The sequence below is a fragment of the Alosa pseudoharengus genome, unplaced genomic scaffold (assembly GCF_046254945.1).
Source record: "Alosa pseudoharengus isolate Yale_2024_CS ecotype anadromous, Long Island Sound unplaced genomic scaffold, YU_APseudo_1.1 YU_APseudo_1.1_scf_21, whole genome shotgun sequence".
Taxonomy (NCBI): Eukaryota; Metazoa; Chordata; class Actinopteri; order Clupeiformes; family Clupeidae; genus Alosa; species Alosa pseudoharengus.
Window position 1 is genome coordinate 7,108,645 of NW_027468674.1, and position 23,645 is coordinate 7,132,289.

At 39.0% G+C, this 23,645-nt stretch overlaps 2 long non-coding RNA genes across 2 annotated transcripts; one reads left to right on the top strand and one right to left on the bottom strand.

Moving 5' to 3' along the window:
- Positions 1–1,067: 1,067 nt before the first annotated feature.
- On the top strand, positions 1,068–7,672 carry LOC143138382 (uncharacterized). The gene is made up of 5 exons (XR_012990186.1): positions 1,068–1,427; positions 2,600–2,680; positions 3,000–3,032; positions 5,170–5,443; positions 7,262–7,672. It is a non-coding gene; the product is annotated as an uncharacterized LOC143138382 (long non-coding RNA).
- Positions 7,673–10,945: 3,273 nt separating this feature from the next.
- LOC143137531 (uncharacterized) lies at positions 10,946–20,860 on the bottom strand. The gene is made up of 5 exons (XR_012990006.1): positions 20,499–20,860; positions 19,245–19,325; positions 18,901–18,933; positions 16,536–16,812; positions 10,946–12,680 (listed from the first exon to the last, which is right to left on the bottom strand). It is a non-coding gene; the product is annotated as an uncharacterized LOC143137531 (long non-coding RNA).
- Between the last annotated feature and the right edge of the window lie 2,785 nt (positions 20,861–23,645).

Below are 23,645 nucleotides of genomic sequence, written 5' to 3' on the forward strand. Positions count from 1 at the left end.
TCAGATATGTGTGTGTGTGTGTGTGTGTGTGTGTGTGTGTGTTTTGACGTGTGATGAAATAAGAAAATAAATAAAAGGTCTGTAGCATAGGGAGAGGGATGTAAAAGTGCTAAAAGTCTTGTAGGTGTGGGGGGGGGGGGGGGTCATGAGTGCTGAGTAGTGAATGAGTGCAAAGTCAGTATAGTGTGAGTTCAGAGTTGGGAAATGTTTGAGAGTGTCAAAGCGAGCATAAAAAGCATTAAGTTCATCAGGGAGGGCTTTACTCACATTCATCATAGGGGACTTTCTTTCAAAGCCAGTGATGGTTCGGAGTCCTTTCCACACTCGTGCTGGATCACCCTCCAAGAAATCAGCTTCAACTCTGTCTCTATAGCGCCGCTTAGCATCTTTAATAGCTCTACGTAAACTATAAGATGCTGCTTTGTAATCCGTCATATCCCCTGAAATAAGCCCAGCATTATAAGTCATGGTGCGTGTCTTTAATGCCGTTCTCACTTCTCTATCCACCCATGGCTTCTGGTTAGGGAAGCTTCGGATCTTTACAGTTGGGATGATGGAATCAGTTAGCATATTGATGTAACTCAATGATTCTATTTAACACTTATTGCAATTCTGAAACCGCAGCATCTGTGTTGGCTTGTGGAGGAATGTAGACAGCGTTGAATATTACCGAAGTAAACTCACGGGGCAGGTAGAAGGGTCGACAGACGATCGCTAGATGTTCTAGATGAGGCGAGCAGGACTTTGAGAGAACGGTGACATTTCTAGGATCACACCACTTGCTGTTCGTCATGATGCAAACACCGCCACCTTTCGATTTTCCAGATTCCTCAGTCCTGTCAGAGCGAGCAGCAGAGAAAAACGGGACATTCTAAAACGCTTAACGTGAAAAAGCTTAACGTGGCTTAAGGTAGGAAAACAACGATGAATCATCACCAAATTTCGCATGACCATATGTTGTCATGAACACTTAAGTCTGTCAAAAAAACTAAACCGAAATCCAACGACTATAGAAGATATCTCACATTAACGTTTTCTTCTTCATTGGCGCATATGGCGCAACCCAGTCTCACGTCTGAACGTGTCACTGTCACGTTAATTAATCTATTGGGACGTGTTGTGTAACACGTTTCCTTGTTAAAAAACGTGTTGAGCAAAACGTAATTATCGTGTTACTATCACGTTGTATTTCGCTTTCAACGAGCCAACAGAACCACGTCATCTGTCAAAAAAGCCTGACCTCACAAAATGGGGAGAATGTTATTTGATGCTTTTGACGTGCAGTTTCACACTCTTAAGCCTGTTTTGAGTTGTGGATTAGAAGGAGCCACCTTCTGGCTAGCAGTTTGAGAAGCCTGAACCCCAGAATCCAGAAACAATAACCGAGCAGGGACGGAGAAAAAAGAAGAATCCAAATGGGAAATGAGGTGAGCTTTGCTACTGCCGCTAGCATGATTATTTTGCTAGCAATTGAGCAAAACGTTTTAAAGTTGATTTAACATGAAATAGTAGCCTATGCATGGGCAATACTGTGAATTCAGAGTAGGCGTGCACAACTTATAATTTAGCTAACGTGCATGATGTAATGTTACATTAATCTGTAAAACAGCTGTTGTCTGTGTAAATTAGCGTAATATTGTTAGTGTGGGCTACAGCTAACAGCTGGGCCTATCAGCCAGGCATGTATAATCGATAATCATGATGAACGTGAATAGATTTCGTTGGGAAAACGCGCATTGTTATAGGCCACATATCAGGTATAAAACAATTGTATTCTGATACAGCAGTTCTCCAGATGTTAGATATACACTTATATTATAATATAATATTGTATTTCTTTAACCTGATTAAGAGAGGGGTTTAATTCAATAGAGAATTGCAATGTGTGTAGTATTATATTAGATAATAATATAGATATTAGATTAGGCTAGATTTAGATTAGATTCAACTTTATTGTAATTTAAAAGAGTAGGCTACAGGTACAGAGCCAATGAAATGCAGTTGACATCCAACCAGAAGTGTAGTTAGAAAAATAGGCAAGTTTTCCAGATGACATGTGTACAGAGACAGAAATAGCCTATACAGTGAATATGGAATGTGTGTCTAGCCTGTGTCTAGCCTGTCTTGTGTCTTGTCTAACAAAACAAATTGATAGTAATACATACAGTAATAATGATAATAGCAGTAATTACAGTAGGCCACTCGCACTGTTGTTGGTGACGTGTCTGTTTCCTATTGTTCCATGCCACTCTCCTACTGTCTCCTTTACTGTCCTGCGCCACTCGCCTACTATATTTTGCCTCTTGCCTACTGTCCAGCACCATTCGTCTACCGTCTCCTATGCTGACCCACGCCACTCACCTACTGTTTCCTAACTGTCCCATGCCACAAACTGTAACATTAAGCTGACACAATCTTGCTGCACGGTTACTTATCTGCATGCAATCACTATTGCCAGCTGTTATGAGTAAACATTATATTGGGACACCAATATATTTCTGATTCATGGGCAGTGTATTTGCTACTGAAGAAAAGGAGAACACATAGTAATTGTTCTTGGATGGGTATTTAGAGTAAGGTTTCTATTGATCTTTTTCAGATAAGGCCTCTTCATTTTCAACTGTGAAGGATCTACATGGACTTGGTCTGGATAGCCTTTCCTGTTTTGATGAGCCAGTCGGTATGTATTAGACATTCTTTAGGATAAAAGGATAAAAGGAGCCATATGTTATCAAAAATTCTACACCCATATGTAGAAAAGCTTTGTTGCTGTTTGTTATTGTTGTTGTTGAAAACTACGTTGAATGCAAAGAGATACATATGTCCCTTGAGAGGAGAGGGATGAGTGTGGATGGTTGAATTGTCCAACAGGCATAAAAATCTGATTGTGTATGATTGTGTTTGTGTCTGTATATGATTTTTTTGTACTTGTTGCATTTTAAGCATGCTTATATACTTTACGCCATGGTGGTCTAAATTGTCTTTATTGCCACTTGCAGGGTCTAGAGGAAAAACCCTATATGAGCCCCAGGGTGAGTAGTGTATAATTACTTTATCCCAAGCTTGATTTTCGTAGAAAGGTGTTCAAACCAAAGTCAAACCAAAATCTTCTAAAATAATAGATAGATAGATAGATAGATAGATAGATTTATTATTTGTCCTTTCGGAAAATTGTTCTGCGCCATACAGTAGACAGTTAGACAAGACTGAATACAAGACGGAATATAGACCAGAATTTCCCTCACCCCAACCGCCCCCACCCTACCACACCCCCACACATACACAACATCTGGGGCCGTATTCACAAAGAATTTTAAGGCTAAAAGTAGCTCCTAAGTGGCGAATTTAGGAGCAACTCCTAAAAATAATGGGCGTGTCACTCCTAACTTTAGGACTCCTAATTTTTTTCACTAAAAGTAATTCACAAAGCATTTTAGACCTAAAAGTAGCACCTAAGTCTGGGACAGCTTAAAAGTAGTCGAGAGGACTCCTAACTCACTAAGACCTATTCACAAACAGCTTTTTGTGGCATTTCACGTTGCGATGTTTTGAAATGCGTCGCCTATGCGGCAACAGGAGCTTCCAATCGCGAGGGAACAATTTTGCATTCATAAAAGGGATGCAATAACGCCACCAACAACAACCAAAACTACTCATTGTTAACATGTAAATTAAATGTAACGTTTCATTGTGAATCAAATTAAAATGGTCTCTTCTTTGCAAACGTAGGCATATGTGACATTCAATAATGTTGCAAAAGATACTGCATCAGTCCGTATGTTTCATTAGGCTACTACTGTAGGCTATTTGTTTTGCCTTACTCTTTATTCATTTAGGCTAGGCCTTTTTATTCAATTATTCATCATCTTCCGTCCTTCGAGCTACTTGTGTAGCGCACGCATTCTCAGACCTGTCACCTGTCACTCATCATCGTAAGGGAGGTGTTTGGAATCATTCCCGCGTTACAATCATCAGCCAATCAAGGTGGTCACTTCAGTCAAGCTCGTGCATGAGTAATGACGTCATCCATAGCAACGAAGACTCACTCTTAGTTTAGGAGTTGCCATTTTTCCTTACTAAGAGTAGGTCTGAAAGGCTTTGTGAATAACTTTTAAGAGAAAACTCCTAGCTAAAATCTTTTAGTGCGATTTAGGAGTACTCCTAGTGGTAAGATAAAAGGCTTTGTGAATACGGCCCCAGGACAGAAGGCATAGACTCCACTACACATGTATAGAATGATAAAGTGCAGTTGTGCATACTGTGATAGTCCAGCTGGAAAAAAAGTGCATGGTCCTGCAGGTAACGTCTTGTTCAACAATGTAATGCTAGTTGGAATGAATTACCTACTGGCTCAATTTGTTTGGAAAGAAGGTAGCCTGAACTTCCCTGATGGCAACACCTCATATGCCTGGTGTATGGGATGTGACATATCTCTATTAATTGCATGACCTTTCTTCAACACCCTTCTTTCACAGGTCGTAGCAATACTGTCTAGTTTTTTCCCCTCAACATTGCTGGCCATGTTAACTATCTTGTTTTTTTTTGTCACTGACAAAGAGAAATACCAGGTAACACAACAAAAAAGTAGCATGCTCTCCACGTTATGGTTAAATTATCGGAATGAGTGCGATGGTGATGCAATCCTGCTTTTCAATTAGTTGAGATGGTGTTTGACATTAAATTATAAGCAGGTCAGTTTCACATAATAAGCTATTTGTTTCTTTGGGTCTGGGTAATTCATGTGACAAAAAATTCTGTTATAGGCTTCTACCGTTTTTCTGAAAAACAAAGCAGTACAACAACATTTCTATCTCCAAAATAATGCATTGTACGCATGTGTGTACTACGTAGTGCATGCAGCTTTTAATGTCCAAAGTAGCCTATACTGATTTTCCTGCATAAGAACTACAAATACTCCTCCAAAACTACAGTCTTGACACTTGAAGTTGTGGAGTTATATTTTAGTAGCCTATTCTATAATAGAATAAATACCCACATCAGTTTTACCCTTGTCTCACCTGTATACAACATATGTCTATGAATTGCAGTAGTGATCAAATGAAAAAGGAAAGAAAGGTGTCCTGATGTGTTGTTTAGGGATGGTCCTGCAATGTTTTCTCGACATATTTTTATGTCTTTTTTTTCTCCCCTCTACTTATGTTTTCACAGATCCTTGCTCCTATCCTGATGTATGGGTTGCACTTCATTATATGACTCTAACAGAACACTCACAGAAAGGAGAGTGGTGTCAAACTACAAGACAGCCAGCATGTAAGCAAGGCCTTGTTTGTCCTTGTTTGGCTACTCATTTGTCTACTTCCTGAAGAGGCTGAAGCATGATGGCCTTGACACCTCAGTCCTTGCTTCCATTAACAGCTGTGTTATGGAGTGCATCCTCACATCATGGTCTACTGCAGCGGTGGATACAGAGGACAATTGGCAGGTATTTTACGTCACTTTTACATTACTTTTACTGTGATTTTGCTAGATATGGTTGTCGCTGTGCTGAATATAGGCCCATATTGTAGATCGAGAAACCGACTGTACAACTGATACATCTTGGGCTATACTATTAAGGGACAGCTGAATTGACCACCTAAACCATATATTTTCTGAAAGCAAATAGCCTCTAGAAGTCAATTAATATACATTAAGACATGTCCCACCTTCCTACTGACTTTGGTGCATCATAAGGCGTACATAGGCCCATATTGTAGATCGAGAAACGCATTGTACAGCGGATACATCTTGGGCTATACCATTAAAGGACAGCTGAATTGACCACCTAAACCATATATTTTCTGAAAGCCTATAGCCTCTAGATGTCAATTAATATACATTAAGACATGTCCCACCTTCCTACTGACTTTGACATATCATAAGGTGTACATAGGCCCATATTGTAGATCGAGAAACGCATTGTACAGCGGATACATCTTGGGCTATACTATTAAGGGACAGCTGAATTGACCACCTAAACCATATATTTTCTGAAAGCCTATAGCCTCTAGATGTCAATTAATATACATTAAGACATGCCCCAACTTCCTACTGACTTTGGTGCATCATAAGGTGTACATAGGCCCATAATGTAGATCGAGAAACGCATTGTACAGCGGATACATTTTGGGCTATACCATTAAGGGACAGCTGAATTGACCACCTAAACCATATATTTTCTGAAAGCAAATAGCCTCTAGGTGTCAATTAATATACATTAAGACATGTCCCACCTTCCTACTGACTTTGGTGCATCATAAGGCATACATAGGCCCATATTGTAGATCGAGAAATGCATTGTACAGCTGATACATCTTGGGCTGTACTATTAAGGGACAGCTTAGTTGACCACCTAAAGCATATATTTTCTGAAAGCCTATAGCCTCTAGATGTCAATTAATATATATTAAGACATGTCCCACCTTCCTACTGACTTTGACATATCATAAGGTGTACATAGGCCCATATTGTAGATCGAGAAACGCATTATACAGCGGATACATCTCGGGCTATACTATTAAGGGACAGCTGAATTGACCACCTTAATCATATATTTTCTGAAAGCCTATAGCCTCTAGATGTCAATTAATATACATTAAGACATGTCCCACCTTCCTACTGACTTTGGTGCATCATAAGGCGTTTGCAGGAAGGTGGACCATGTGCTAATGTATTATGTTAACTCACATGTATAAGTGACAAGCTTTAAGAAAATATATGGTTTGCATGGCTGAAACTGCTTTGCCTTTATGTTGGAGCTCAAAACCTATCATATGCCCCATTCATTTGCCAATATACAAAATAGTGCCATGTATTCATTTATGTCCTCCAACGTTTGCAGGAAGGTGGGCCATGTGCTAGTGTATTAAGGGACAGCTGAATTGACCACCTAAACCACATATTTTGTGAAAACCCATAGCCTCTAGATGTCAATTAATATTAATTAAGACATTTCCCACCTTCCTACTTACTCTGGCATATCATAAAGCATACATAGGCCCATATTGTAGATTGAGAAACAAATTGTTCAGTTAATACAATTTGGCGTACACTATTAAGGGACAGCTGATTCAACCACCTAAACCATACTAGGACTTGGTCCACCCTCTTTAAATACTTTTGCGCACTATATTAAAGGCATAGACCTGCATTTTATAAGTGGACTTTATAGTCATCAGTATGTTTGAACATGTCAAGAGAAACACTGAGATTGTAGTTTCTTTCTTTGTACACTTGTTTTATCTCTATTTCTAATTTCCAGGTTGTCAGCTGTTATCAGGCTCATCACCAAAGCAGAAAGACATGCCAGGAAGGAGCAAGGCACAGGCCAGGAAGGAGCAAGGCAAAGCCCGGGGATTTTTCTGCAGTTGTTGCTGCCCGTTATAGAAGGACTGCTCCTGAGAATAGATGGGTGTCTACATCGTTTTGCAAAATGGGTCTTCTACACATGATGTTTGTCAAGCACTGCTCATTGACTGGACAGGTGTCCTCTGTATTGTGACCATTGGTCATAGGCGCCACATGACTGTCTCAAAGTCCTCTACATCATTCCGGTGACGGGACTTCTGGCCTAGTCTGACAGGATGGGTCTTGTGTTAATCACCGCATCCTTCTCTCTATACTCGCTAACATGGGAATCTCCGGTTCTGCTCTCTCCTGGTTTGAATCCTACCTCACAGGACGCTCGTTTAACGTATCATGGCTTGGTCAGCTATCTGCACCTCACCATCTCACCACAGGGGTCCCCCAGGGCTCAGTACTGGGCCCCCTTCTCTTTGCTATCTACACCACCTCCTTGGGACAGATTATCCGTTCGCATGGCTTCTCATACCACTGCTATGCAGACGACACACAGCTCTATCTGTCCTTTCCACCTGATGACCCCTTGGTTTCAGCACGGATCTCGGATTGCCTCTCAGACATAGCTACATGGATGAAGGCACACCACCTCCAGCTGAACCTCTCAAAGACTGAACTGCTGGTCCTCCCAGCTAAACCTACCATACACCACGACATCAACATCAAATTTGACTCTCTGTCTGTTTCACCTACCAGGACTGCAAGAAATCTAGGAGTTGTTCTCGACAACCAACTAAACTTCTCAGATCATGTTGCCTCAGTCGCCCGGTCATGCCGTTTCGCACTCTACAATATACGGAAAATCAGGACTTACTTAACTCAACATGCCACCCAACTTCTGGTTCAGGCAATAGTCATCTCACGACTCGACTACTGCAACGCCCTCCTGACAGGTCTCCCAGCCTGCGCAGTGAAACCCCTTCAGATGATCCAGAACGCGGCAGCGCGCCTGGTCTACAACCAACCCAAGAGGGCACATGTTACCCCGCTACTCATCCAGCTACATTGGCTACCTATGGCGGCCCGCATCAAATTCAAGGCTCTAACGCTTGCCTACAAAGTAGTCTCCGGTTCTGCTCCCACCTACTTGAATGCCTTCATACAGACATACGCTACCTCCAGACCGCTGCGCTCCTCAGACGAACGACGTCTAGCTCTACCTCCGGTACGCTCAGGCCAATCAAAACTTACAGATTTTGATTGATCTTGATACACAGATGTGTGTTGTGCTGAAATAAACCCAATTTCACTTATCTTAGGTGCTGTGAGACTTTTGATGCACAAGAAATCTTAAGAAATGGCCGTTCAGAGAGCATTGTTTTGACAGATGTTGACCAACAAAGTTCTTAAATCATACACAAATCATTAAAACATCCATATTTTGATTGAATATGATGCACAGAAGTGTGTTGTGCTGAAATAAACCCAATTTCACTTATCTTAGGTGCGGTGGGAATTTTGATGCACAAGAAATCTTTAGAAATGGCCGTTCAGAGAGCATTTTTTGACAGATGTTGACCAACAAAAGTTATTAAATCATACACAAACCATTAAAACATCCATATTTTGATTGAATATGATACACAGAGGTGTGCTGTGCTGAAATAAACCCAATTTCACTTATCTTAGGTGCTGTGGGACTTTTGATGCACAAGAAATATTAAGAAATGGCTGTTCAGAGAGCATTGTTTTGACCAACAAAAGTTCTTAAATCATACACAAACCATTAAAACATCCATATTTTGATTGAATATGATACACAGAGGTGTGCTGTGCTGAAATAAACCCAATTTCACTTATCTTAGGTGCTGTGGGACTTTTGATGCACAAGAAATCTTAAGAAATGGCTGTTCAGAGAGCATTGTTTTGACCAACAAAAGTTCTTAAATCATACACAAACCATTAAAACATCCATATTTTGATTGAATATGATACACAGAGGTGTGCTGTGCTGAAATAAACCCAATTTAACTTATCTTAGGTGCTGTGGGAATTTTGATGCACAAGAAATCTTCAGAAATGGCCGTTCAGAGAGCATTTTTTGACAGATGTTGACCAACAAAAGTTCTTAAATCATACACAAACCATTAAAACATCCATATTTTTATTGAATATGATACACAGAGGTGTGCTGTGCTGAAATAAACCCAATTTCACTTATCTTAGGTGTTGTGGGACTTTTGATGCACAAGAAATCTTCAGAAATAACTGTTTAGAGAGCATATTTGACAGATATTGACCAACAAAAGTTCTTAAATCATAAACAAACCATTAAAACATCCATATTTTGATTGAATATGATACACAGAGGTGTGCTGCGCTGAAATAACCCCAATTTCACTGATCTTACCTGCCATGGCAAGTTTGATGCACCGGGCATACTCAGAAACTACAATTGAGACACCCATATGGCCAGACAGGCCTAGGTAAGTGTCACACCCATTATTTCATGAAATGTCAACATGTGGCACATATTTTGATACAGGTAATGATAACAAACTTGTTTGTCAAATTTGAGACCTCCAGCTGCTTGTATGTTGTCAGGAGGCGGAGCCAAAGATTGGAAAATGTAGATTTCTAGGGGGCGCTATAGAGTCTATGAATGTGTGAGGTGTGATTTTACATATCTCGTATATTTTATGTCATAGATAGATGTCACATGCCAAATTTAGTCTGTTTATGAGGTATGCAAGTTAGAAATGCTAACCCTAGGTTTAGATGGCCATAATTTGCATAGGTCAGACAGGCCTAGATAGGATTACACCAGTTAATTCAAGATAGTACCAACATATGGCACATATTTTGATATACGGGATGATAACAAACTAGTTTGTCAAATTTAGGACATCTAATGACTTGTGTGTTGCCAGGAGGCGGAGCCAAATATAGGAAATATTGGATTTCTAGGGGGTGCTATAGAGTCTGTGAATATGTGAGATGCGATTTAACTACACACTCAAATATAGCTGCTTGTGTGTTGTCAGGAGGCGGAGCCAAAGATTGAAAAAAAAAAGGATTTGTAGGGGGTGCTACAGAGTCTGAATATGTGAGGGTTGAGTCCATTTCACTATATTTTGTGTCATCCAAGGATGTTACATGTCAAATTTAATCAGTCATATTCTAGTTAGAAATGCAAAACCAATGTGTACATGTCCATAAATTGCAAAGGTCAGACAGGTCAGATAAACTTACACCAGTAATTTTCAACTAATAACATGTAGCACAAATTGATATAAAGGGCATAGAAATTGGCAACTGGTTTGCCGTATTTGAGACCAGTAGCTGAGTTTGTATTGCTGTAGCTTCCTGGATGCGTGAGGTCATTTCACTTTGAGGTTTCTGAATGTGTGAGGTAATTTCACTCCGATCCCATATTTACTAACCCTAGGTTAATAGGTCATAGGTTAGACAGGCCTTTGTAGGGTCACACCAATTACTTCACAACATTAGCACATATAATGCATGGGATGAAAACAGACTTATCTGAGGTTAATTTAAGCCTTGACCTTGCTGATGAAAACCAGAGTGCAGTCAATCAGTGGTCCAAACATATAGAACCAGTACAAGTGAAAGACAATTCAAGTAATTATTTACATGGAGAGTCCTTTACTATCAAAGATGCTTTAATGTACATTGATACATGAAGGGGATATTGAAGTACTCCCAAAGTCCCAAAGAAGGATGACAATACAATAGTATTATAGTCAATTAACATTATTCAATAAAGAATATGGTTACAATTTCAATCATGATTTAAGGAAATTGACTTTCAAAAACTATTGTAATCAGTTAGCGTTTTTAAAGTGATTATGGATTTTTATAGTCTAAGAGCAAAAATAGTAGTACTGCTTAAGCCTATATGATGCACCAAAGTAAATAGGAATGTTGGACATGTCTTAATTCATATTAATTGACATCTACAGACTATAGGCTTTAAGGAAATATATGGTTTAGATGGTCAATTCAGCTGTCCCTTAATAGTGTAGGCCAAAATGTATTAGCTGAACAAAATTCTTCTAAGTTACCCTAGCAACAACCTAGCAACCAACATAAGAACCATAGCAACAACCTAGCAACCATATTAATTACCCTACCAACAACCTCACAACTACCACCACAATGTCAACCGAGCAACCACCATTGCAACCAACATGATTAACCTTGCAACCAGCATAGCAACCACTTTATTTGGAATAGCAACCACCATATCTACTCTAGCAACATCCTAGCAACCACCTGTACAATGCCAACCTAGCAACCACTTTGATAGTCAACCAACATGACTAACCTCGCAACCATCTCAATTACCCTAGCAACCAGCCTAGCAATCACTTAATTTAGTATAGGCACCACCATATCTACTCTAGCAACACCCTAGCAACCTTCTCAGTTACTCTATCACCAACCTAGCAACCAACATGATTGCCCTATAAACCTGCATAGCAACCACCATATATCCCGTAGCAACACCATAGCAACCTTCTCAGTTACCCTAGCAATAGCTTAGCAACCACTACCATAGCAACCCCTATGTTTCACAAAATACCTTTAGAAAGCATCCAGGGTTTCCCGCAGAAAATTGGTTAGTCAAAGTGGTATGGTGGGGTGGGGTGTTCTTGTTTGTGCGATACAATAAAGACTCCACCATACAAACTATACCACACTATACACATTTTTACAAATACGAACAGTGAATTAATGTGTGCAACTTTAACAAACATTATACAAACTATACAACAATGAAGTGGAAAATAATGCAAAAGAAAGAAAAACAACATTTTCAAAATGTGCAAACATAATCACAGTCACTGCTTATGGCAGAGCTGACAGCATCGCTACAGCCATACTCCTTGGTTTAAAAAAACACAATTCAAGGGCCCTTTGATAATTGCACTTTTTAACAAGTGCGGACCATTTATGCTTTCATGCAGGCTATCAGACTGTTGCCCTGCAGCCTGTTCTGCAAGTCTATCTTGATCTATACATGGAGAGTGAATGAAGTTTAGATTATTTTAGACTTTTGTGTAAGATGTGTAAGATTTACACAAACAATGATAAATAAAGCGATGACACCACCCGCTGCAGACCATAGGATGTGAGAATGCGCTCCACAACACAGCTGTAAATGGAAGCAAGGACTGAGGTGTCAAGGCCAGCATGCTTCAGCCCCTTCAGGAAGTGGACAAACAAGGCCTTGTTTACATGCTCGCTGTCTTGTTGTTTGAAGAAAGACACTGCTTTAACAGCTCCTTTGTGTAGGTGTCCTGTTGGAGTCATATAATGAAATGGAATGCATACATCAGGATATCAGGAGCGAGGATCTGTGAAAACATAAGTAGAAGAGAGAAATTTAAGATATGTTTAGAACATTTTGAGCTCCAACACAAAGGCAAAGCAGTTTCAGCCATGCAAACCATATATTTTCTTAAAGCCTGTCACTTGTACATGTGAGTTAACAGACTAGTACATGGCCCACCTTCCTGCAAACTTTGGAGGACATAAATGTATACATGACACTATTTTGTATTGTCAAAGTCAGTAGAAAGGTGGGACATGTCTTAATGTATATTAATTGACATCTAGAGGCTATAGGCTTTCAGAAAATACAGTATATGGTTTAGGTGGTCAATTCAGCTGTCCCTTAATATTATAGCCCTAGATGTTTCAACTGTAAAATGCGTTTCTCGATCTACATTATGGGCCTATGTACGCCTTATGATGCACCAAAGTCAGTAGGAAGGTGGGGCATGTCTTAATGTATATTAATTGACATCTAGAGGCTATAGGCTTTCAGAAAATATATGGTTTAGGTGGTCATTTCAGCTGTCCCTTAATAGTATAGCCCAAGATGTATCAGCTGTACAATGCGTTTCTCGATCTACAATATGGGCCTATGTACGCCTTATGATGCACCAAAGTCAGTAGGAAGGTGGGACATGTCTTAATGTATATTAATTGACATCTAGAGGCTATTTGCGTTCAGAAAATATATGGTTTAGGTGGTCAATTCAGCTGTTCCTTAACAGTATAGCCCAAGATGTATCAGCTGTACAATGCGTTTCTCGATCTACAATATGGGCCTATGTATGCCTTATGATGCACCAAAGTCAGTAGGAAGTTGGGGCATGTCTTAATGTATATTAATTGACATCTAGAGGCTATAGGCTTTCAGATAATATATGGTTTAGGTGGTCAATTCAGCTGTCCCTTAATAGTATAGCCCAAGATGTATCCGCTGTACAATGCGTTTCTCGATCTACAATATGGGCCTATGTACGCCTTATGATGCACCAAAGTCAGTAGGAAGGTGGGACATGTCTTAATGTATATTAATTGACATCTAGAGGCTATTTGCTTTCAGAAAATATATGGTTTAGGTGGTCAATTCAGCTGTCCCTTAATAGTATAGCCTAAGATGGATCAGCTGTACAATGCGTTTCTCGATCTACAATATGGGCCTATGTACGCCTTATGATGCACCAAAGTCAGTAGGAAGGTGGGGCATGTCTTAATGTATATTAATTGACATCTAGAGGCTATAGGCTTTCAGAAAATATATGGTTTAGGTGGTCAATTCAGCTGTCCCTTAATAGTATAGCCCAAGATGTATCAGCTGTACAATGCGTTTCTCGATCTACAATATGGGCCTATGTACGCCTTATGATGCACCAAAGTCAGTAGGAAGGTGGGACATGTCTTAATGTATATTAATTGACATCTAGAGGCTATTTGCTTTCAGAAAATATATGGTTTAGGTGGTCAATTCAGCTGTTCCTTAACAGTATAGCCCAAGATGTATCAGCTGTACAATGCGTTTCTCGATCTACAATATGGGCCTATGTATGCCTTATGATGCACCAAAGTCAGTAGGAAGTTGGGGCATGTCTTAATGTATATTAATTGACATCTAGAGGCTATAGGCTTTCAGAAAATATATGGTTTAGGTGGTCAATTCAGCTGTCCCTTAATAGTATAGCCCAAGATGTATCCGCTGTACAATGCGTTTCTCGATCTACAATATGGGCCTATGTACGCCTTATGATGCACCAAAGTCAGTAGGAAGGTGGGGCATGTCTTAATGTATATTAATTGACATCTAGAGGCTATAGGCTTTCAGAAAATATATGGTTTAGGTGGTCAATTCAGCTGTCCCTTAATAGTATAGCCCAAGATGTATCAGCTGTACAATGCGTTTCTCGATCTACAATATGGGCCTATGTACGCCTTATGATGCACCAAAGTCAGTAGGAAGGTGGGACATGTCTTAATGTATATTAATTGACATCTAGAGGCTATTTGCTTTCAGAAAATATATGGTTTAGGTGGTCAATTCAGCTGTTCCTTAACAGTATAGCCCAAGATGTATCAGCTGTACAATGCGTTTCTCGATCTACAATATGGGCCTATGTATGCCTTATGATGCACCAAAGTCAGTAGGAAGTTGGGGCATGTCTTAATGTATATTAATTGACATCTAGAGGCTATAGGCTTTCAGAAAATATATGATTTAGGTGGTCAATTCAGCTGTCCCTTAATAGTATAGCCCAAGATGTATCCGCTGTACAATGCGTTTCTCGATCTACAATATGGGCCTATGTACGCCTTATGATGCACCAAAGTCAGTAAGAAGGTGGAGCATGTCTTAATGTATATTAATTGACATCTAGAGGCTATAGGCTTTCAGAAAATATATGGTTTAGGTGGTCAATTCAGCTGTCCTTTAATGGTATAGCCCAAGATGTATCCGCTGTACAATGCGTTTCTCGATCTACAATATGGGCCTATGTACGCCTTATGATGCACCAAAGTCAGTAGGAAGGTGGGACATGTCTTAATGTATATTAATTGACTTCTAGAGCCTATAGGCTTTCAGAAAATATATGGTTTAGGTGGTCAATTCAGCTGTCCCTTAATAGTATAGCCCAAGATGTATCAGCTGTACAATGCGTTTCTCGATCTACAATATGGGCCTATGTACGCCTTATGATGCACCAAAGTCAGTAGGAAGGTGGGACATGTCTTAATGTATATTAATTGACATCTAGAGGCTATTTGCTTTCAGAAAATATATGGTTTAGGTGGTCAATTCAGCTGTTCCTTAACAGTATAGCCCAAGATGTATCAGCTGTACAATGCGTTTCTCGATCTACAATATGGGCCTATGTATGCCTTATGATGCACCAAAGTCAGTAGGAAGTTGGGGCATGTCTTAATGTATATTAATTGACATCTAGAGGCTATAGGCTTTCAGAAAATATATGATTTAGGTGGTCAATTCAGCTGTCCCTTAATAGTATAGCCCAAGATGTATCCGCTGTACAATGCGTTTCTCGATCTACAATATGGGCCTATGTACGCCTTATGATGCACCAAAGTCAGTAAGAAGGTGGAGCATGTCTTAATGTATATTAATTGACATCTAGAGGCTATAGGCTTTCAGAAAATATATGGTTTAGGTGGTCAATTCAGCTGTCCTTTAATGGTATAGCCCAAGATGTATCCGCTGTACAATGCGTTTCTCGATCTACAATATGGGCCTATGTACGCCTTATGATGCACCAAAGTCAGTAGGAAGGTGGGACATGTCTTAATGTATATTAATTGACTTCTAGAGCCTATAGGCTTTCAGAAAATATATGGTTTAGGTGGTCAATTCAGCTGTCCCTTAATAGTATAGCCCAAGATGTATCAGCTGTACAATGCGTTTCTCGATCTACAATATGGGCCTATGTACGCCTTATGATGCACCAAAGTCAGTAGGAAGGTGGGACATGTCTTAATGTATATTAATTGACATCTAGAGGCTATTTGCTTTCAGAAAATATATGGTTTAGGTGGTCAATTCAGCTGTCCCTTAACAGTATAGCCCAAGATGTATCAGCTGTACAATGCGTTTCTCGATCTACAATATTGGCCTATGTACGCCTTATGATGCACCAAAGTCAGTAGGAAGTTTGGGCATGTCTTAATGTATATTAATTGACATCTAGAGGCTATAGGCTTTCAGAAAATATATGATTTAGGTGGTCAATTCAGCTGTCCCTTAATAGTATAGCCCAAGATGTATCAGCTGTACAATGCGTTTCTCGATCTACAATATGGGCCTATATTTAGCACAGCGACAACCATATCTAGCAAAATCACAGTAAAAGTAATGTAAAAGTGATGCAAAATACCTGCCAATTGTCCTCTGTATCCACCGCTGCAGTAGACCATGATGTGAGGATGCACTCCATAACACAGCTGTTAATGGAAGCAAGGACTGAGGTGTCAAGGCCAGCATGCTTCAGCCTCTTCAGGAAGTAGACAAATGAGTAGCCAAACAAGGACAATCAAGGCCTTGCTTACATGCTGGCTGTCTTGTAGTTTGACACCACTCTCCTTTCTGTGAGTGTTCTGTTGGAGTCATATAATGAAGTGCAATCCATACATCAGGATATCAGGAGCAAGGATCTGTGAAAACATAAGTAGAGGGGAGAAAAAAAGACATAAAGATATGTCGAGAAAACATTGCAGGACCATCCCTAAACAACACATCAGGACACCTTTCTTTCCTTTTTCATTTGATCACTACTGCAATTCATAGACATATGTTGTATACAGGTGAGACAAGGGTAATACCGATGTGGGTATTTATGCAATTATAGAATAGGCTACTAAAATATAACTCCACAACTTCAAGTGTCAAGACTGTAGTTTTGGAGGAGTATTTGTAGTTCTTATGCAGGAAAATCAGTATAGGCTACTTTGGACATTAAAAGCTGCATGCACTACGTAGTACACACATGCGTACAATGCATTATTTTGGAGATAGAAATGTTGTACTGCTTTGTTTTTCTGAAAAACGGTAGTAGCCTATAACAGAATTTTTTGTCACATGAATTACCCAGACCCAAAGAAACAAATAGCTTATTACGTGAAACTGACCTGCTTATAATTTAATGTCAAAGACCATCTCAACTAATTGAAAAGCAGGATTGTATCACCATCACACTCATTCTGATAATTTAACCATAACGTGTCGTGAACAATGATTTATTTGGCTAATTATCACGTATTTGTCCACGTCTTTTACCATTATAAGACATTGAATTGTACTAAGAAATTGCTCATTTCAATTACCCAGACCCAAAGAAACAAATAGCTTATTACATGAAACTGACCTCATTATAATTTAATGTCAAACACCATGTCAACTAATTCAAAAGCAGGATTGTATCACCATCGCATTCATTTCGATAAGACATTGACTAAGAAATTGCACTAATTTCGCGTGATTCTAGTTGTTTTACAGCATAAAGGAGTTTTAGTCAGGATAACTATCTCTATATTTTGTTCGAAACAACAAAAAACAACAACATTATTATTATTATTTACTAAATTTACGTAGTTTAACTTACCTTACCCCACACGGCCAGCTCTACGATGCGTTTCCACTTTCTTGTGGTGGCGTGTGTCACATGACAGCAACCAGCCTATCACACTGGGGCTCTTATACGGGGCTCTTCGGCGTTTTTCGAGCGTTTTCATACCTCATAAAATCTGCAGATGACACAGCAATAGTGGGGTTAATACAGAATAGCGAGGAGACCAACTACAGGGCCTGGGTGGATCAATTCGCGAAATGGTGTAGGTCCAGCTGTCTTCTTCTAAATATACAGAAAACAAAGCAAATAATAATAGACTACAGTACAGAACTGGGAGCCAGCCCCCCCAGTGTATGGTTAAAAATGGTGAGGATGTTGTGATTGTAGTCGAGTACAAGTACTTAGGCACAATAATAGATAATAAGTTGCAATGGGACAGTAATACCAACACCATCTATAAAAAGGGGCTGCAGAGGCTGCATTTTATGTGCAAACTAAGACAATTTAGAGTGGATAGAGATATGTTACTTTTCTATCATTCATTTGTGGAGAGCGTGCTATCTTTTTGTTGTGTAACCTGGTATTTCTCTTTGTCAGTGACCAAAAAGAAAACAAACTGAGCAAGATAGTTAACATGGCCAGCAAGGTTGAGGGGCAAAAACTAGACAGTATTGCTACGACCTGTGAAAGAAGGGTGTTGATGAAAGGTCATGCAATTAATAGAGATATGTCACATCCCATACACCAGGTTCAGGCTACCTTCTTTCCAAACAAATTGAGCCAGTTGGTAATTCATTCCAACTAGCATTATATTGATGAACAAGACGTTAACTGCAGGACCATGCACTTTCTTTCCAGCTGGACTATCACAGTATGCACAACTGTACTTTATCATTCTATACATGTGTAGTGGGGTCTGTGCCTTCTGCCCTGATGTTGAGTATGTGTGGGGGTGTGGTAGGGTGGGGGCGGTTGCGGTGAGGGAAATTCTGGTCTATATTCCGTCTTGTATTCAGTCTTGTCTAACTGTCTACTGTATGGCGCAGAACAATTTTCTGAAAGGACAAATAATAAATCTATCTATCTATTATTTTAGAAGATTTTGGTTTGATTTTGGTTTGAACACCTTTCTACGAAAATCAAGCTTGGGATAAAATAATTATACACTACTCACCCTGGGGCTCATATAGGGTTTTTCCTCTAGACCCTGCAAGTGGCAATAAAGACAATTTAGACCACCATGGCGTAAAGTATATAAGCATACTTAAAATGGAACAAGTACAAAAAATCATATACAGACATAAACACAATCATACACAATCATAAATTTTTCGCCTGTTGGACAATTCAACCATCCACACTCATCCCTCTCCTCCCAAGGGACATATGTATCTCTTTGCATTCAACGTAGTTTTCAACAACAACAATAACAAACAGCAACAAAGCTTTTCTACATATGGGTGTAGAATTTTTGATAACATATGGCTCCTTTTATCCTAAAGAATGTCTAATACATACCGACTGGCTCATCAAAACAGGAAAGGCTATCCAGACCAAGTCCATGTAGATCCTTCACAGTTGAAAATGAAGAGGCCTTATCTGAAAAAGATCAATAGAAACCTTACTCTAAATACCCATCCAAGAACAATTACTATGTGTTCTCCTTTTCTTCAGTAGCAAATACACTGCCCATGAATCAGAAATATATTGGTGTCCCAATATAATGTTTACTCATAACAGCTGGCAATAGTGATTGCATGCAGATAAGTAACCGTGCAGCAAGATTGTGTCAGCTTAATGTTACAGTTTGTGGCATGGGACAGTTAGGAAACAGTAGGTGAATGGCGTGGGTCAGCATAGGAGACGGTAGACGAATGGTGCTGGACAGTAGGCAAGAGGCAAAATATAGTAGGCGAGTGGCGCAGGACAGTAAAGGAGACAGTAGGAGAGTGGCATGGAACAATAGGAAACAGACACGTCACCAACAACAGTGCGAGTGGCCTACTGTAATTACTGCTATTATCATTATTATGTATTATTATCAATTTGTTTTGTTATAGGCTAGACACACATTCCATATTCACTGTATAGGCTATTTCTGTCACTGTACACATCATCTGGAAAACTTGCCTATGTATTTAACTGTTGTACATAATTAATCTTGATCGTCTACATAACTGCTTCTTTGCACTTCTGGTTGGATGTCAACTGCATTTCATTGGCTCTGTACTTGTAGCCTACTCTTTTAAATTACAATAAAGTTGAATCTAATCTAAATCTAGCTTAATCTAATCTCTAATATTATGGGCCACACACATTGCAATTCTATATTGAATTAAACCCCTCTCTTAATCAGGTTAAAGAAATACAATATTATATTATAAGTGAATATCTAACATCCGGAGAACTGCTGTATCAAAATACAATTGTTTTATACCTGATATGTGGCCTAAAACAATGCCCGTTTCGCAACGAAATCTATTCACGTTCATCATGATTATCGATTATACATGCCTGGCTGATAGGCTACCTCCCAGCTGTTAGCTGTAGCCCACACTAACAATATTACGCTAATTTACACAGACAACAGCTGTTTTACAGATTAATGTAACATTACATCATGCACGTTAGCTAAATTATAAGTTGTGCTAGCCTACTCTGAATTCACAGTATTGCCCATGCATAGGCTACTATTTCATGTTAAATCAACTTTAAAATGTTTTGCTCAATTGCTAGCAAAATAATCATGCTAGCGGCAGTAGCAAGGCTCACCTCATTTCCCATTTGGATTCTTCTTTTTTCTCCGTCCCTGCTCGGTTATTGTTTCTGGATTCTGGGGTTCAGGCTTCTCAAACTGCTAGCCAGAAGGTGGCTCCTTCTAATCCACAACTCAAAACAGGCTTAAGAGTGTGAAACTGCACGTCAAAAGCATCAAATAACATTCTCCCCATTTTGTGAGGTCAGGCTTTTTTGACAGATGACGTGGTTCTGTTGGCTCGTTGAAAGCGAAATACAACGTGATAGTAACACGATAATTACGTTTTGCTCAACACGTTTTTTAACAAGGAAACGTGTTACACAACACGTCCCAATAGATTAATTAACGTGACAGTGACACGTTCAGACGTGAGACTGGGTTGGGCGAGAAAAAGGCTTAACGTGGTTTAATGTACCTAATCAACGATCAATGATCACCAAATTTCTCTTTCATATTGCTCCTAATAAGCACATAAAACTGTCAAAGTGTCAAACCCAAAGTCCAATTATTATGGACGTTATCTAACATTAAGCGTTTCTGCTTCATTGAGGCCTATTGAAAGGAAAAAGCTTAACTCCATTCAATGTACCTAAACAACGCCCAGTGATCACCAAATTTCTCTCATATATTGCTTATCATATCCACTTAAGACTGTAAAAAAATCGGACCCAAAGTCCAATTATTATGGACGTCATCTGACATTAGTTTCTGCTTCATGAGGCCTATTGAAAGGAAAAAGCTTAACGTGGATCAATATACCTAAACAACGTTCAGCGATCACCAAATTTCTCTCATATATTGCTCCTCATAAGCACACGAAACTATCAAAAAATCGAACCCAAAGTCCAATTATTATGGACGTTATCTGACATTAAGTATTTCACAGGCCTGCTGGCTATAAGAAAAGGCTTAACGTGGTTTAATGTACCTATACAACGATCAATGATCTCCGAATTTCTCTCTCATTTTGCTCCTAATAAGCACATACAACTGTCAAAATATCAAACCCAAAGACCAATTATTATGGACATTATTTGACATTAAGCGTTGCTGCTTCATTGAGGCCTATATTAAAATAAAAAAGCTTAACGTGATTCAATGTACCTAAACAACGCTCAGTGATCACCCAATTTCTCTCATATATTGCTTATCATATCCACTTAAGACTGTAAAAAAATCGGACCCAAAGTCCAATTATTATGGACGTTATCTGACATTAAGCGTTGCTGCTTCATTGAGGCCTATATTAAAATAAAAAAGCTTAACGTGATTCAATGTACCTAAACAACGCTCAGTGATCACCCAATTTCTCTCATATATTGCTTATCATATCCACTTAAGACTGTAAAAAAATCGGACCCAAAGTCCAATTATTATGGACGTTATCTGACATTAAGCGTTGCTGGTTCATTGAGGCCTATATTAAAATAAAAAAGCTTAACGTGATTCAATGTACCTAAACAACGCTCAGTGATCACCCAATTTCTCTCATATATTGCTTATCATATCCACTTAAGACTGTAAAAAAATCGGACCCAAAGTCCAATTATTATGGACGTTATCTGATATTAAGCGTTGCTGCTTCATTGAGGCCTATTGAAAGGAAAAAGCTTAACGTGGATCAATATACCTAAACAACGTTCAGCGATCACCAAATTTCTCTCATATATTGCTCCTCATAAGCACACGAAACTATCAAAAAATCGAACCCAAAGTCCAATTATTATGGACGTTATCTGACATTAAGTATTTCACAGGCCTGCTGGCTATAAGAAAAGGCTTAACGTGGTTTAATGTACCTATACAACGATCAATGATCTCCGAATTTCTCTCTCATTTTGCTCCTAATAAGCACATACAACTGTCAAAATATCAAACCCAAAGACCAATTATTATGGACATTATTTGACATTAAGCGTTGCTGCTTCATTGAGGCCTATATTAAAATAAAAAAGCTTAACGTGATTCAATGTACCTAAACAACGCTCAGTGATCACCCAATTTCTCTCATATATTGCTTATCATATCCACTTAAGACTGTAAAAAAATCGGACCCAAAGTCCAATTATTATGGACGTTATCTGACATTAAGCGTTGCTGCTTCATTGAGGCCTATATTAAAATAAAAAAGCTTAACGTGATTCAATGTACCTAAACAACGCTCAGTGATCACCCAATTTCTCTCATATATTGCTTATCATATCCATTTAAGACTGTAAAAAAATCGGACCCAAAGTCCAATTATTATGGACGTTATCTGACATTAAGCGTTGCTGCTTCATTGAGGCCTATATTAAAATAAAAAAGCTTAACGTGATTCAATGTACCTAAACAACGCTCAGTGATCACCCAATTTCTCTCATATATTGCTTATCATATCCACTTAAGACTGTAAAAAAATCGGACCCAAAGTCCAATTATTATGGACGTTATCTGATATTAAGCGTTGCTGCTTCATTGAGGCCTATTGAAAGGAAAAAGCTTAACGTGGATCAATATACCTAAACAACGTTCAGCGATCACCAAATTTCTGTCATATATTGCTCCTCATAAGCACATGAAACTATCAAAAAATCGAAACCAAAGTCCAATTATTATGGACATTATCTGACATTAAGCGTTGCTGCTTCATTGAGGCCTATATTAAAAGAAAAAAGCTTAACGTGAAACAATGTACCTAAACAACGCTCAGTGATCACCACATTTCTCTCTTATATTGCTTATCATAACCACTTAAGACTGTAAAAAAAATCGAACCCAAAGTCCAATTATTATGGACGTTATCTGACATTAAGAGTTGCTGCTTCATTGAGGCCTATAAGGAAAAAGCTTAATGTGATTCAATGTACCGAAACAGCGATCAATGATCGCCAGATTTCTCTTTTATATTGCTCCTAATAAGCACATAAAACTGTCAAAATGTCAAACCCAAAGTCCAATTATTATGGGCGTTATCTGACATTAAGCTTTTCTGCTTCATGGCGAGAAAAAGGCTTAACGTGATTCAATGTACCTAAACAACGCTCAGTGATCACCAAATTTCTATCTCATATTGCTCATCATAACCACTTAAAACTATAAAAATATCGAACCCAAAGTCCAATTATTATGGACGTTATCTGACATAAGCGTTGCTGCTTCATTGAGGCCTATTGAAAGGA